At 37.7% G+C, this 13,398-nt stretch overlaps 1 long non-coding RNA gene across 1 annotated transcript; it reads right to left on the bottom strand.

Moving 5' to 3' along the window:
• Positions 1-1,417: 1,417 nt before the first annotated feature.
• Positions 1,418-8,476, bottom strand: LOC132094767 (uncharacterized). The gene is made up of 3 exons (XR_009422393.1): positions 8,412-8,476; positions 2,097-2,408; positions 1,418-1,961 (listed from the first exon to the last, which is right to left on the bottom strand). It is a non-coding gene; the product is annotated as an uncharacterized LOC132094767 (long non-coding RNA).
• Positions 8,477-13,398: the final 4,922 nt, after the last annotated feature.

Raw genomic sequence — 13,398 nt, 5'->3', positions numbered from 1 at the left:
GCGTATGCATTGGCATTAGCAGAAGCAGCAATAATCTACAACAACAGCAATTTAGCAGCATAGCAGATCTATTCTGCCAAGACCAAATACATTAGAACTGTCATATCCATTAACATGATAAAATCTTCTGAGAGTTGTAATGATAGAAATACAGATAATTTACTAAACATTTGTATTCTATGTGGTTTTGCTCAATAGAGTATAATTTTGTATGCTAACATGCTAGTTTTGTAAGTAACATGCTAATGGAAAACTAATTGTGAGTCTCTTCTGTGCTTCATGAGAGAAATGCTAAATTTTAAAGCAGAAAAGGCAATCCCAGAATACTTGAAAAAAATGATTCATGATGGTGGACAAAGCAGGATCAATGGGGTTTTATGGTCATTAGCTTATATATATATATTGTTTACAGCATATATAGCTTAGCAACATGCTAATAATAAACTCAAAAAAGATGGTAGAATTACTGAAACAACTCATTCACGAACAAAAGTAATGTACCCAATATGTAAGTTGTTTGTAGCTTTATGATTATTACTGTATTATTATGTTAGCTTAGCAACATATTAACCAGTGTTGTAGCACTCTCAAGACTGGACTAGACTTGACTCAGACTAAAGTCTTGAGTCCAACCCCATATGACTAGGTCAAGACAAGCTCATTTGAGTTCAAGTCCAGGCCAAATGTGAATGCTTCTGAAAATATGGTCTTGGATTCAAATTTGAACAGAGTTGAATCTACAAAAAAGTTGAGAGTACCACAACACTGATGCTAACACAAAGCTATCTTAAAACTGCCTTTGCTTGTTTGCTGGTCCTAGATGGTCTCCCAGTGTGGTTTGTTTAAAGGGGTATTGAGCACTTTTCAGCTGGTCAGGCTGGAAAATACTAGTTGGCCTCACAGCTGAACCCAGCTTGGCAAGCCTGGACGTCTAGCTAGAACTTCAGAGACCACCTTTATCCAGCAAACCATTTTAAGATGGTTTAAATAGGTTTTTCAACAGGAGAGTGCTATTTTTGCAACAAATAGTATTGCTACCTTTATAAAGGTTTTGTTTTAGTTGGGAAGGCAGATGCATATAAAAGCAGTAGACAGCAAAACAGCTTATATTTATTAAGCTAATTTTATATCAAAATCCAAATGTTGTATCAGCACTTAAGAATCATTTAAGAATCTTCCAGAAACAGATTCATAAATAGGGTTCCAAAGTACAACAAGCTGACTAATTAGGTGCAACATGACAAATTGTAGGTACACTAATACGTTTCTTATCTTCAGTGGGGAAAGCCATTTGTGCAAACTGAATGGCCAATCAAATGTTGCCAACACATTTAAGCTCATTATAGGGGAGAACCCCCCCCCCCCCCCCCTTCATAAAACACACACACACACAAACAAACATGGACACAGACAAACACACACACCGGCCTTCTACCGAGAATATCTGTCTGCTCCAGAAGTGTCATATTATGCCAGTACAGCAGCTGTGTGAGATGTATTTTTTTTTTCATTATTATTAAGTATTCACATTTACAAACTAGCCCTGTTCACAGATGAAGTCTTACCTTATAAATTATAGATGCTGAAACAATCTCTAAAACATGTTCATTAAAGACAACGCTTTCTTTTTTCTTTTTTTAAAAAAGGGCACCGGCTCATAAATATTTCTTAAAAGCAAATTTCGTCACACACACACAGCAAAAAGAAAAGACTCCTTCCTCGACATCTCAAACATGTGAGAGGCATCGCATCAGCCTTCACTCGCAGGCACGCAGAGGACACACACACCCTCGCACGCGGGGAGGCAGAAGTGCGACTGCGTCGTCTGCGGCGGTGACGCCTCTCTCTTGGAAAAGCTGAGCTCACGTACTCTCGCCTGCTATGGAAGTGATGTTTGTGTGGATGACACGTATGATCCTTTAATCTCAGGCTCAGCTTGTTGAGCATCAAATTGAAATATCCTGAACAGATGTAAAAACACATGTGAGCCTCAACGCGCAAGCTGTGCCGAGCTTTGTTTCATCTGCTGATGATGGGAGCCTTAAGGAGATCTTTTTAAAATTTCATCACTATTCAAAAGGATAATTAATACGTACCCCCAGGCTTTGATTATGCTTTTCTTACTGTGTAGGGCTTGTGTGGAGATAATGAGACACTCATCAGTCGCTGCAAGAGCTCTCCGACAAACGCACACAGTTTGCATAAGATACTTGAGATTCTGCAAAGGTAGCGGCGAGAGGTGCACCCAGCCTGATGATAATTTTGATCGCGGTGAAACCGAAACCATCAGCCGACTTGATAAACGTGTTGCGGGTGTTGTGTTTACAAGGGTTCCTGTGTTGAGCAGTGACACTGCATCGTCCTTGGGTCTTTCTGGTTAAGCAGAGAAGGCCAGGGATTTGGGAAATCTGGGCAGAGAAGAGTGACAGGCGTTTGGAGAGATTATAATGAGAGTTGTCAATTGGAATGCAGTTTGGTGGCTATTTTCTCTGCTCATGAAAAAAATAAAATCTGACCTTTGACCAGCACATTCCCCTAACGCCTGAGTTACAGGCAATTACTTAGCCACTCTGTTCTCAATGCTGAGCCCTGACTCCTGGTTAGGCGCTATGAAGTGGGCTGCGCAGGCAGTATGGAGTATAATATACTGTAATATAAAATAAGGTGTTTTGACCAAGCTTAGGTGGTTTCATTTATATATTTATAAATCTTACTTATGGGTAAATGCAACAGAATGGGGTAAATGCCTTGAAGCTTGAAATCTGTGCAGAGGTCTGTATTATCTCTAAAAAAAATGGACACATAACAGCGTAGCAACAGCTCTGTTTAGAACCAAACCAGCCTAAAGAAGCCTTTTATGCTGAAATGGTGCTTTGAGTTAAGAGTTTAATGTTCTTTATTCCCGCCTTTTTGTTTCTCAAATCTGGAACTGTCAAAGCACCTCATTATTGATTTTCAGTTCAGCTCAGCTAACTTTCCAATTATAACTGGTTTCCTTACCAGTCACATCTTTTCCTCTTTTTAGTTTAACAGTCATGTAAGTGTGACTAGCTGTGTTCATTTGTGTGTAATTATTAAAAACAAATCACATTACAAGTATTTTCTGCTACTATTTTGTGTTTTAATTCTTCATTCATTTATTCATGTTCAGTGTCAACTGTCCTTTTTGATAAAAATTCAGGTCAGTTAAAAAACAACAACTTGTATTTATTTAAAACCCTTATTAAACAAGATATAGAAATAAGATATTACAAATCCAGGCAGATAAAGGGGTAATAAACAATATTAATAAAAATATATAAACTAATATTAAAAATATCAATAAAATCTAATAAAAATGTTCTTTATAAGGTCATATACAACACTTTCAAAGCATGGTTCTTTATGGAAAGTATAAAATAGTTCAATTTAGCACCAAATATGGTTCTGCTATTACAAGCCAAAGAACCCTAATTTGGTAATACTGTTTACCATTTTTATTTATAGTGTAGAACATTTGGAAGATTTATTGTAATAATTATTATAATAATTATTACAACTATTATAATATTATAATTATTGATGAGATAATCGTCAAAAGTGCAATACAAAAAAGATAGTCATACAAAAATGCTGGCAAGATTTACACAGTTAATATGAAAGTTCAAATGAAGTAGCACAGATTGTTCCATCCATATTGAGACATGCATCTACTGTAAGAGAAGCAAATTATCTAAAAAACAAACAAAAAAACATGATTGTGAACTTGCAGTTGTTTGTAAGAAGCTGAGTTTAATCAGACTAAATTATTGGAGTCCAGAATACTGCACATCATCAAAGAGAAGTCTGTTGTTTCACTGGAAAGTTCAGTTATGACACTTTGAGGAAAAATATATAAAAATAGATAGGGTGGATTTCCATTTCATGCCAACTTTAACGTCCCATTTAGGCAAATTAAAGACACCTTTGTTGACAACTGCAAATGCCAACACTGCAGTTTTGTCAGCTGCCTAAAAGCTGATTCAGACAAGTTTAGAATGTGCATCAGCTGACCTGAGTTTATTCAAGAAAGTTATGCATTAATTTCTTGATATAAGACACTTGACTTCATCAGCATGCATAAAGTCATTTGACAGAATGACATTATTATACATCACATATTTCCAAGGCAAAATCTCAGCATGGCTACTAATGTAAAAAACAACAACAAAAACCATAATGAATAAATAATACAAAATCAAAAATCACTCCTCTCAGCATGCTGTCCCAGCATACAATAGACACCTCTGTTCTGAAAAAGACAGGCTAATTAATTCCTATGGGTTAAAACACACACAACACACACACACACACACACACACACACACACGATCTCCAATCAACACAGTCATTACAACAGATGCCTTGCACACATACACACACACGTGCACAGATGCACAACATGCATGCAAACCCTGCTGCGAGCTCCGTCTCCTGCTGCTGTACAAGGGCTGGCTGTGTGCTACGGTAGTCATCACTCAGCACTCATCCGCTCACAGGGAAGAGGCTGGCACAGACAAAGCCCTGCCTGTAGGTAAGCTGTACACCACATCAAGGAGCTCCAGAGGTTTCCTGCTGCGACAACTATTTTGGAGCAGCACACTGATGAGCCTGAGGAGTCATTTGCAGGTCCACCTCTGGGTCTGACACAACAACAGAGTGACAGTCAGTGCGAGTGTTTGTGTGTGTGTGTGTACATGACTCTGGGTGGGATTTGGGGACACCTGCTGTAGCCCATAGTATACCGCATGGAGCTGAGTGCATATTCATGCTTTAAAATTGAGATGAAACAGTGTTCTCAACCTATTTTAATTCATAATTTGATGTATGACACAGGATATTTCAACAAGAAAAAAAATATAGGACAGGTCTTGGTTTTATCAAAAGGGGAATTTAATTGATTGTGAAAAGTGGGTGTTACATACTAGAATAAATTCAGGTGGTTGTATTTTTGACATCAGTGAAAAAGTTATTACATTTAAGATAATTTATCTCAAATTACGTCATTAATATATCATTCACAATAAAACCAATACTGATTTTTTTCCAAATAAAAACAACTTTTACTACTTTAATTTATCATTTTAATCATACATTTTTATTTATATTAAGATTTTCATTTGTATGTTTGCCTATTCAGAATTATCGATTGCATTTAAAAAAAAAAAAAAAAAGTATAAACACGGTCACATAATAAAGTACTGAATGTCATTGATGAATCATTTACAATAAAACCATTGAGTACTGAATCTGTCATATAAAAAATACATTTACTAATTTTATCTCACTTTATTATTCTAATTTCAATTGTATTTTCTAATTAAATCTTTTTATTTAAGTTTATATTTTCATTAAAAGTGCAGTGTGTAAATTTTAGCGCCATCTAGCGATGAGGTTGCAAATTGCAGCCAACGGCTCAGTTTCCCGCTCACCCCTCCCTTTAGAGAAGCTACGGTGGCCGACACAGGTAAAGATGTCATCGGTAAAGACAGCAGAGAGCAATGAGATTTCTTTACAAAGGTAAATCAAGGAATTATATTTACCTAATTATTAAATACATTGATGGTATTGCGAATGTTAACGTACTTGTCCATCATTGTGTCAGTGTTTTATTCACAAAGACAACAAAGTGACGAAACTCGCTGTGCAGAGCAGTTTGTCCGGTTAGAGCTACTGTAGAAACATGGTGGTGACTTCCATTCAAAGGGGACCCTCAGTATATGTAGATAGAAATAGCTCAATCTAAAGTAATAGAAACATAACAGTTCATTAAGTAAGTTCTTTATACACATCTGAAAACAGGTATGTATATTATATGGCATTTCTGTAAATAGATTGTTGTAAATATTACACATTGCACCTTTAATTTATTTGCACAATCAGAAATTACCATATGTGCAAATATACATATAAAATAAACTGACTGCTCAACTATTTGTAATTGATGGATCATTCACAGTAAAACCAATTGAAGCAGTATTTACGTATTTTATTATTTTTATTTATTTTTCATTTTCATGTAAATAATTAATTTAATTTAATTTCAGATTTCTTCACATTTAGATTTTTATTTGTATGTTTTCCTAATTAAGCTAGGTTGATAAAGTCAACTCACTGAAATACTACTTAAACTTACACCAGAAGCTTGTAAACAGGGCCTTAGTGAACGAGGTGTATGAAGCACATGCTACTAAACAATGCTATGCCAGTCATTTTCCCCTTGCAATAATGCTAATGAAGTCAGCAACAGAGGAGCGGAAGGAGCATCCCAGTGAGACTTACTTGTTAGTCTGTAATGATGCATACTCATTGACATATTTATGTCAGAAATAGATACATATATAAGCACTAGATCGTGTCATATATTTTAGAGCCAGTGAAGGTTGAATTAGTTTTAGAGTCTGTACTTGTGTATTAGTGTTGACATTCAGAACAAATACAATAGATTTGATGAAGTTCAAGCCCACATCTGTTAGGGGCCTCATGGTACCTTAATGCATTCTTTTGTAAATTTGTTGGGTTGAGCCAGAAAAAAACGCAGCCTCATCCGTATGGCTGGTGGATTCTCCCAAGGTGCTCCTCTATTATGCTTTTTGCAAGAAGCATCTGCAGCCGCCACACAAGATGCTCTATTATGCCTCCTGTGAGAGGCATCTGCGGCAGTCACGTTTTGAAACTTCACACAGCCTTTTACACAAAAAATAATTTGAGCCAAGCCATCTGCCACTCTGTGATGGATACATGTGTAGAGACACGGGTTTCTGACAACACCGAGTCGTCTCTTCTCCAGACAGATAATAGCATGTCAGAGTCACTGGCCAAAGGGCCACATGTTAGCAGTCGGCTGAAGTGACATTTGAGATGGTCTTGGGACCCACTGGGAGTGGCAGCAGCCATCCAAATGTCCTACAATTCAATTCGGTGCTTGACAGCGTACAAAATTATCTGTAGACAGATGATAGATCGTTAGTGGGCTGAACATTTCCTATGCAGGACATTCAAGGACTTCTATATCACACAGAATCAAGGCACCTCTTTAAATAATGGCAAATTTTTGTAATTGCTCATTAGAGAAACCGTGCACTTGACTGCGTGATAACAGCTTTGTGTGGACTGACAGTTCCAGTGCGGGCCGAGGCTTCTCCAGGTTGTGAGTTTCTTATTCTTCTCCCCTCAACCTGAGTGACAAACAGTGTGCTGTGCCTCCGAGCTGCGAGCTCGATCGGCCCTAACCTGTTCACGCCGGTCAATGAGTGTCAATCAGGCCTCGCCCTCCACTCGCATTCGCAACAAGTTCCATATCCTTAGAAAACAATTATGATTGGGCTGTTGTGAAAATTGATCCCCGGGTTGACGAGCTCCACGCACACATTCTTCTCTGGCTGGTGGGGTCCTGCCATGGGAAGCAATTACTGCTGGTTGCCAGCTGACAGCCTCATTCCAGAGTGAGTCAGGGCAGGCTTGATCCTCGGGCACTCTCTAGGCAAATTGTATCCTTGCACTCATCTCAAACCTCTTACCAACTGCTGGCTTCTATCAGGAAAATAGATTGTTCCCTTTGTTCCCAATGCATGTTGGGGAATGGGATGGACATGACGTTCCAACAGTAAGGAGCTGCTTTAATTTTAATGGGCCGCAGTGTACACTGGGGCAGAGGGGGGCCTGGTTGGAGTACAGGCTTCTGCCTGCAGACCTGGAGGAGGCCGGAGGATGGGACCTCCATCAACTTGACAGGTATCATATCACCTTAACAGTGAAGTGCAGAAACCACGTCCCAGGTTTTCGAATTGTTTGAGAGTCTGATTGTTCGACTATACCATTTTGGCACTGATGATTCGCTCAAGGTGATATTTGTCAATTACAAACTTTCCAAAAAAAAAAAAAAAAAGTTTTAGGCTGAAAAGAAAAACCAACACTGTGCCTCACATGAATTTGTACAATCAAATAATTGTTCCATCCAATGTAGCAGCTTTTTTATCATTATTTATATTATTATTTTGGTGATAAATAAATTTAAATCCAAGAAAGTGTGTATATTCTATTAATAATAGAGATATGGAACAGCCAGCAGTGATCACCTAAAGTCAAAGCTATTTTTTCTAATACTGATGTTTTCTTAAAGGATTTATAATACTCTGCAGACAATACGAGTTATTTAATATTTAGTAAGTGGGCTAACCATGAACTGCTCATCAGATTAAATCATCTCTCAGCTGATTTTTTTTTACATACATAGGAACACTGGGGATAACAATCTCACATATTTCCAGGGATGAAATTCGTATTGAACCAATTATGTTTCATTTAATCCTTTAATGTAAGTTACAATAGTATGTTCAAGCTTCATTACCTCACAAAGGCTTTATGTTTCTTCCTCACTCAGTAATACTTACTCCCTCAAGGAATGAAATAGGTTGATTCTTTTGGAACTACTGCAGGTTTTAAATGTGCCAGGACTCTATAAACAAGGGAAAAATTCAGTGAGTTTGAAAGTCTCATCTGTCAATTTACTTATTAATTTAATAAACACATCAAGAGACTGCACAGTGAACACTTTAATCATTGTAATTAATGTATGTAGCTGCATTCCTCTCTCTGTGTGTATTAGCAAGCACTAGAGGATAAATAAATTAAAATATATACAGCCTTCAACTAATTATCATGCAAATACAGCAGCAACAAAGCATAGAGGGGCCGTTAATCTTTGCCAGCGCGTCGCTGCAATTCCCAGATGTGCTTAAAGCTGTCCATAGCACAATTAGAGACGAAGTGAGATGGCAAGAGAGAGAGAAACGTCTGTCACTTATTGTCACATTAATTCGGTTTTTGCTCGCCCTCAGCAAGCAAAACAGCGAGTCATCTTCCTCCCTACACGCGACGCCACTGACTTTGTCTGATTCGTGTTTTTCCCCCCAGTCGGATCATTTCGCACTGAATCCGGATTCGTTCGCTGTAAATCGGTTTGATTGCTCCTCGAGGCAATGTTTGTCTCGTTTAACCGTCTATTTCAAACATGTTCGATTCGCAAACCATCTGAAGGGCGATAATTATATCTTGATTCTAAATGGCTTAGTTTTTATGAGCTAAACCATTACTGCAACAACTTGTATTCAAGAACATGAGTAGGCTACAATTAATCAAATGTGTGCACACTTTTATTGTAGTTAAGAATTGTTAAAGCGAACTGTCTGAAAGAACCGATTCGCGTGAAAAAGCTGGAATTCTAGCAACTCGCGCTCACAGCCATTGAATCACCTGACCTCTAGCGCAATGTCACGCGACCTCAGAGAATTTGAATCAGATGCGTTTGAAGTTGATGCGGGGCAGGCGCTGGCGGTGTCAACATTACAGGATTTTAATTGACTTTCGGAGATGAGTTGTCGTATACAAAGGAACCACCAAATGCTATCAAGAACTCATCAGCCCAGACGTTTTGTCCATGACTGGTAAGAGTGAATAGGACAGGGCCATGCCATTATGCCGCATGTCAATCCAATTTGTCCTCCCATGTATAAAGACAAGTTGAATACTGCGGCTACAGGGTTGCATCACATGGTTTTGTTTGCAATAAAGTGGCAAGCTGATAGCTTGAGCTAAAATTGAGAAGATGGTCAGATCAGGCAGGTGCGGTGGAGGCTATTTAAAGGAATAAAAATTTTTGCACTGAAAATTAAATTACACAAAGATACAGAATAGTACTTTTTTGTACCATTAAAAAAATAAATACAAAATTAATGCATTAACACGTGTGTCTGTTCCATGTAAATTTTAGTTGAATCCATATGTGTCCAAATGTGTCCGTTATTGTTTGTTTTGGTTCAGTAGAGTGCACCTGTTGGCTTCCGAAAAAAAAAAGCGCCCACCTATACTTCCATGAAACACTGTGAATGATGTAGTCAGTTTCCATACTATACTCTCGTACTACTTATCAACTTTTATGCACAATATTTATATTTTGCAATTTTAAGTATATTAGTAATTTAGTAATTTTTTTATACAATTGTCATTTGCAATGCTTCCTGGCATTACTTGTTTGCTTCAAATTGAAGTTTACTTTGTAATGTTATGATTTACCTCATGGCTGATTGGTTTGTTGTGGTTTGGTTAGGTTCTTGACTTGTAACTCTTAAACAAAGACTTTTTAAAATCACTAAGGGAAAGGTGCTGCTGAAACCTGGATGAACACTCCATGTTTATCACTTGGCTTTCATTCTGTATAGTGTTACGTTATATAGGGCTTCTTAACTTAACGCTACAGAATGTAAACCAAGAGATAAGCAAAATACTCTCACAGTGTAATCTGACTGATCTAAAATTACACTCCTCATAAATGCTTAACATTAAATATCTTTTTAATGGTTATTATTGTCACTTGTATGTTTGAGCCATAACAGTGATGTTTTCATTAATGGCAATCATACAGTATTATTTTGTACGCTTTGATACTGTCACGCTGTCTGGTCTCTGTTTCCCCGAGTCTCCACTAGTGGTCTCACTTCCCCATAGGCACCTTACCATAGGTACTACAATTCCCACAAAGCCTTGTCCCTTCATCACAGTAATTGCACTCCTGTTAATTGCACTCAGGTGTCTTCACTTGATAGTCATTACCCTGCCTATATTAACCGGTCTTTTTCTGTTTGTCTTCATGGAGTCCTTTCATTCTGTCACCCAGTTTCCTCGACTTCCGAGTTCCCTGTTCCTGTTCCTGTTCCTATCCCTGTTGTTTGTTTTGGATTGATTTCTGGTTTTGACCCCGGCTTGTTGGATTCTGATTTGGATTACCCTTAATAAACCACACTGCGTTTGGATCTCTCATCTCCTGTGTTTCCCTGGGTTCCGATCGTAACCGATACATTGAAAGTTTACTTTCATTTTGTTGCATGTTGTCATCATTTCTTGAGATTCAGAGATGGTAGTTTGAGGGACAATGAGATTATTTAATTTTCATGTGAGTAACTATAACAGCTTAAACCAGAATGTATTAGTGAATTACTGGGAACCCTGGACTGTCATAGGTAAACTGGAAAGTTTGTCACCTTATTTTTTTTCCTTCCCCAAAGATGCTGACAAAACCTACTGTTTGATGTCTTTCCATGCTGTGTATTGTCTAAAGCAGACTATAAAAGGCCTTGTAGTTACAAATATTTTGCTTTGTTAAAATGTTAGGCGTTCTCTGTTATGCATACATTTAAGTTACATGTAAGCCAGTAAACAAGTTATGTTGAAAGTAGCTCAGAATTAACTGATAATATCATATTAGAAACAATTTTGAGAAATGTTACTGCTCTGGCACTTAACACAATTAGAGGTCTTATTGCAGCATTGTACAATAAAATATAATAAGTCACCCAAACCTTTATGCTTCCAAATCCATTGGTAACCCACTTAAGAGGAATCAAATTCTCTCAGGTAATTACAGCTACAGAGCGCTGTGCCCTTATACGCAAACTTATATGCTCCAACGAGGACTTTACTCTGAAATTTTAATCACATTTTCCATTCATCCCTGATGAATTCAAAATGTATGGCCCTGTTTTTCTGCTATGAAATCCAATTCGGTGAAAGACTAAAATCTAATTGACCTCCTTTTGTTCATCACGACAGTTACAGCACGAGCAAAACAAATAAGCAAACTGCGACTTATTATCAGCACTCTTATTATCATAATGACCTTATCTGTCTAAATATTGTCCCTATTAGTCCAAGAGGAAGTATGGAGTCCAGTGCTTAATGAACCGTTGGTCTTGGATCACACTAGGGATTCTGACATGCATTTTATTACTTTTACACTAAATGGAGGAAATGATGTGGCTCTTGTTGGTGATTACTTAGTGTCTCTTTGATGTCAAAGTGAAAAGTGAATCCTCTTTTAATATTTGATTGTTTTTTTGACGCAATTTTATCCAATTCATCATTTTGTGTGCTAATTTACTGAGCTTGTGACATCTAGTGATCTAGTGATCTAAGTTACTGCATAAGTGGACCTTCTGAGATGATTTTGTCGTTTGATATCAAATTTCCTTTTGGCAAATTGACTACATTGAGGGAAAAGAGTTTGTGCAAAACATCTTTCCCTCATTTCTCAGAGTTTCAAACCCAAAGAACTTTATAAACAACAGCGAGCACAACACTTGCGCTCTTTTCATGTCTGAAGTGTTCATATAGGCTAGTTTCTATACACATAGATATGTGTGTTTATTTCTTAATGAGGCCGCCTATTAATGTATTCATTTTGGTCCATTTTAAAAACAGTTTAATCTATGCATGTTTGCTCTCGCTGATCAATTAATCCACGTTTGGCCTGAAACAAAACTTTAGCGTGAGGCTGCTTGCGTATTTCCTACTTATCATTATCAGAGTTGCGTTTGGAGGTTATGGGCTCAAAAATGGGTTAAAAATGTCTCAAAAGCGCAACATTAACAGCATAGTTGTCATAGCTTTTCTTGTACGCGCAGTGAACTGGGCATGCCTTCTTGTGACACATCAAGCTCGTTAAAATAGCTGGGAAACTATTGGTGGTGAACGCAAAAGAATACAAAATAGCAGGAAACGGTGTCTGTCTATAACCAAGACAAAAGCCTAAAAAAGAGAAAAGAACAAGAAAGCGAGGCACTGAGAGAAAGATATTGAAGTCTGATTGCTCTCCGTCTTTGTCTGGATTTGTTTCCCTGCTTGTTATTATTACGTTTAGAAAAACGACAATTACGCGGAAAAAATCAGAGGGGAATATTCATTATGATTCATTATCTGCTCCACCAAATTGCATCAAGCTTATAAAATATTTCTTTCACTTGTTCAAAGGCTTGTTAGCACTTAAATTCAATTACTGCCGACTGTAACAGACTGTCAGGACTTTTTAGCAAATCATTAGTCAAGGTTTACTCCTGGGCAGAGAACAGCCGCTTGACAACCTTAATTGTTGTGAACCATTTAAAGGGCCGCTAATGAAGCAGGGCTATAGTCAGCCAGTAGTAGTTGGCTCGAGATTGAAATTTCCAAAACTTTGGCAAGATCAAAGTGATACGGTGGAGACCATTTGCTAAATTATCAGCTCGAAATTAAGCCTGTCTGCGACCTTGCTTTTTCCATCCAAGCATTTCTAAGATGGAGGGGAGGAAAAGGTTACCCTCAATCTTAGAGCCTTTCATCTAGAAATGAAATAACATGGAGAAAAATGAATTAAATATTGTCTTGGAGGAAGAGGCGAAGAGATGTTCATCTTGACATGGTGACAGCAGCAAAATTTGGGTGGTAGCAGGCAGTGGTTTGATTATCGAGGACAGCCGAAGAGCTGGGAACTTGACCAATCGTAGCATAGTCAGTTGCTTCATAAATAAAGCATTGTTGTTGTCCTCTATAAACTGCAGAGCATTTTAA

Source organism: Carassius carassius, chromosome 19 (genome assembly GCF_963082965.1).
Source record: "Carassius carassius chromosome 19, fCarCar2.1, whole genome shotgun sequence".
NCBI classification, from domain to species: domain Eukaryota; kingdom Metazoa; phylum Chordata; class Actinopteri; order Cypriniformes; family Cyprinidae; genus Carassius; species Carassius carassius.
The sequence above is the reverse complement of the archived record's forward strand: the minus strand, read 5'-3'. Positions and strand labels throughout refer to the sequence as shown.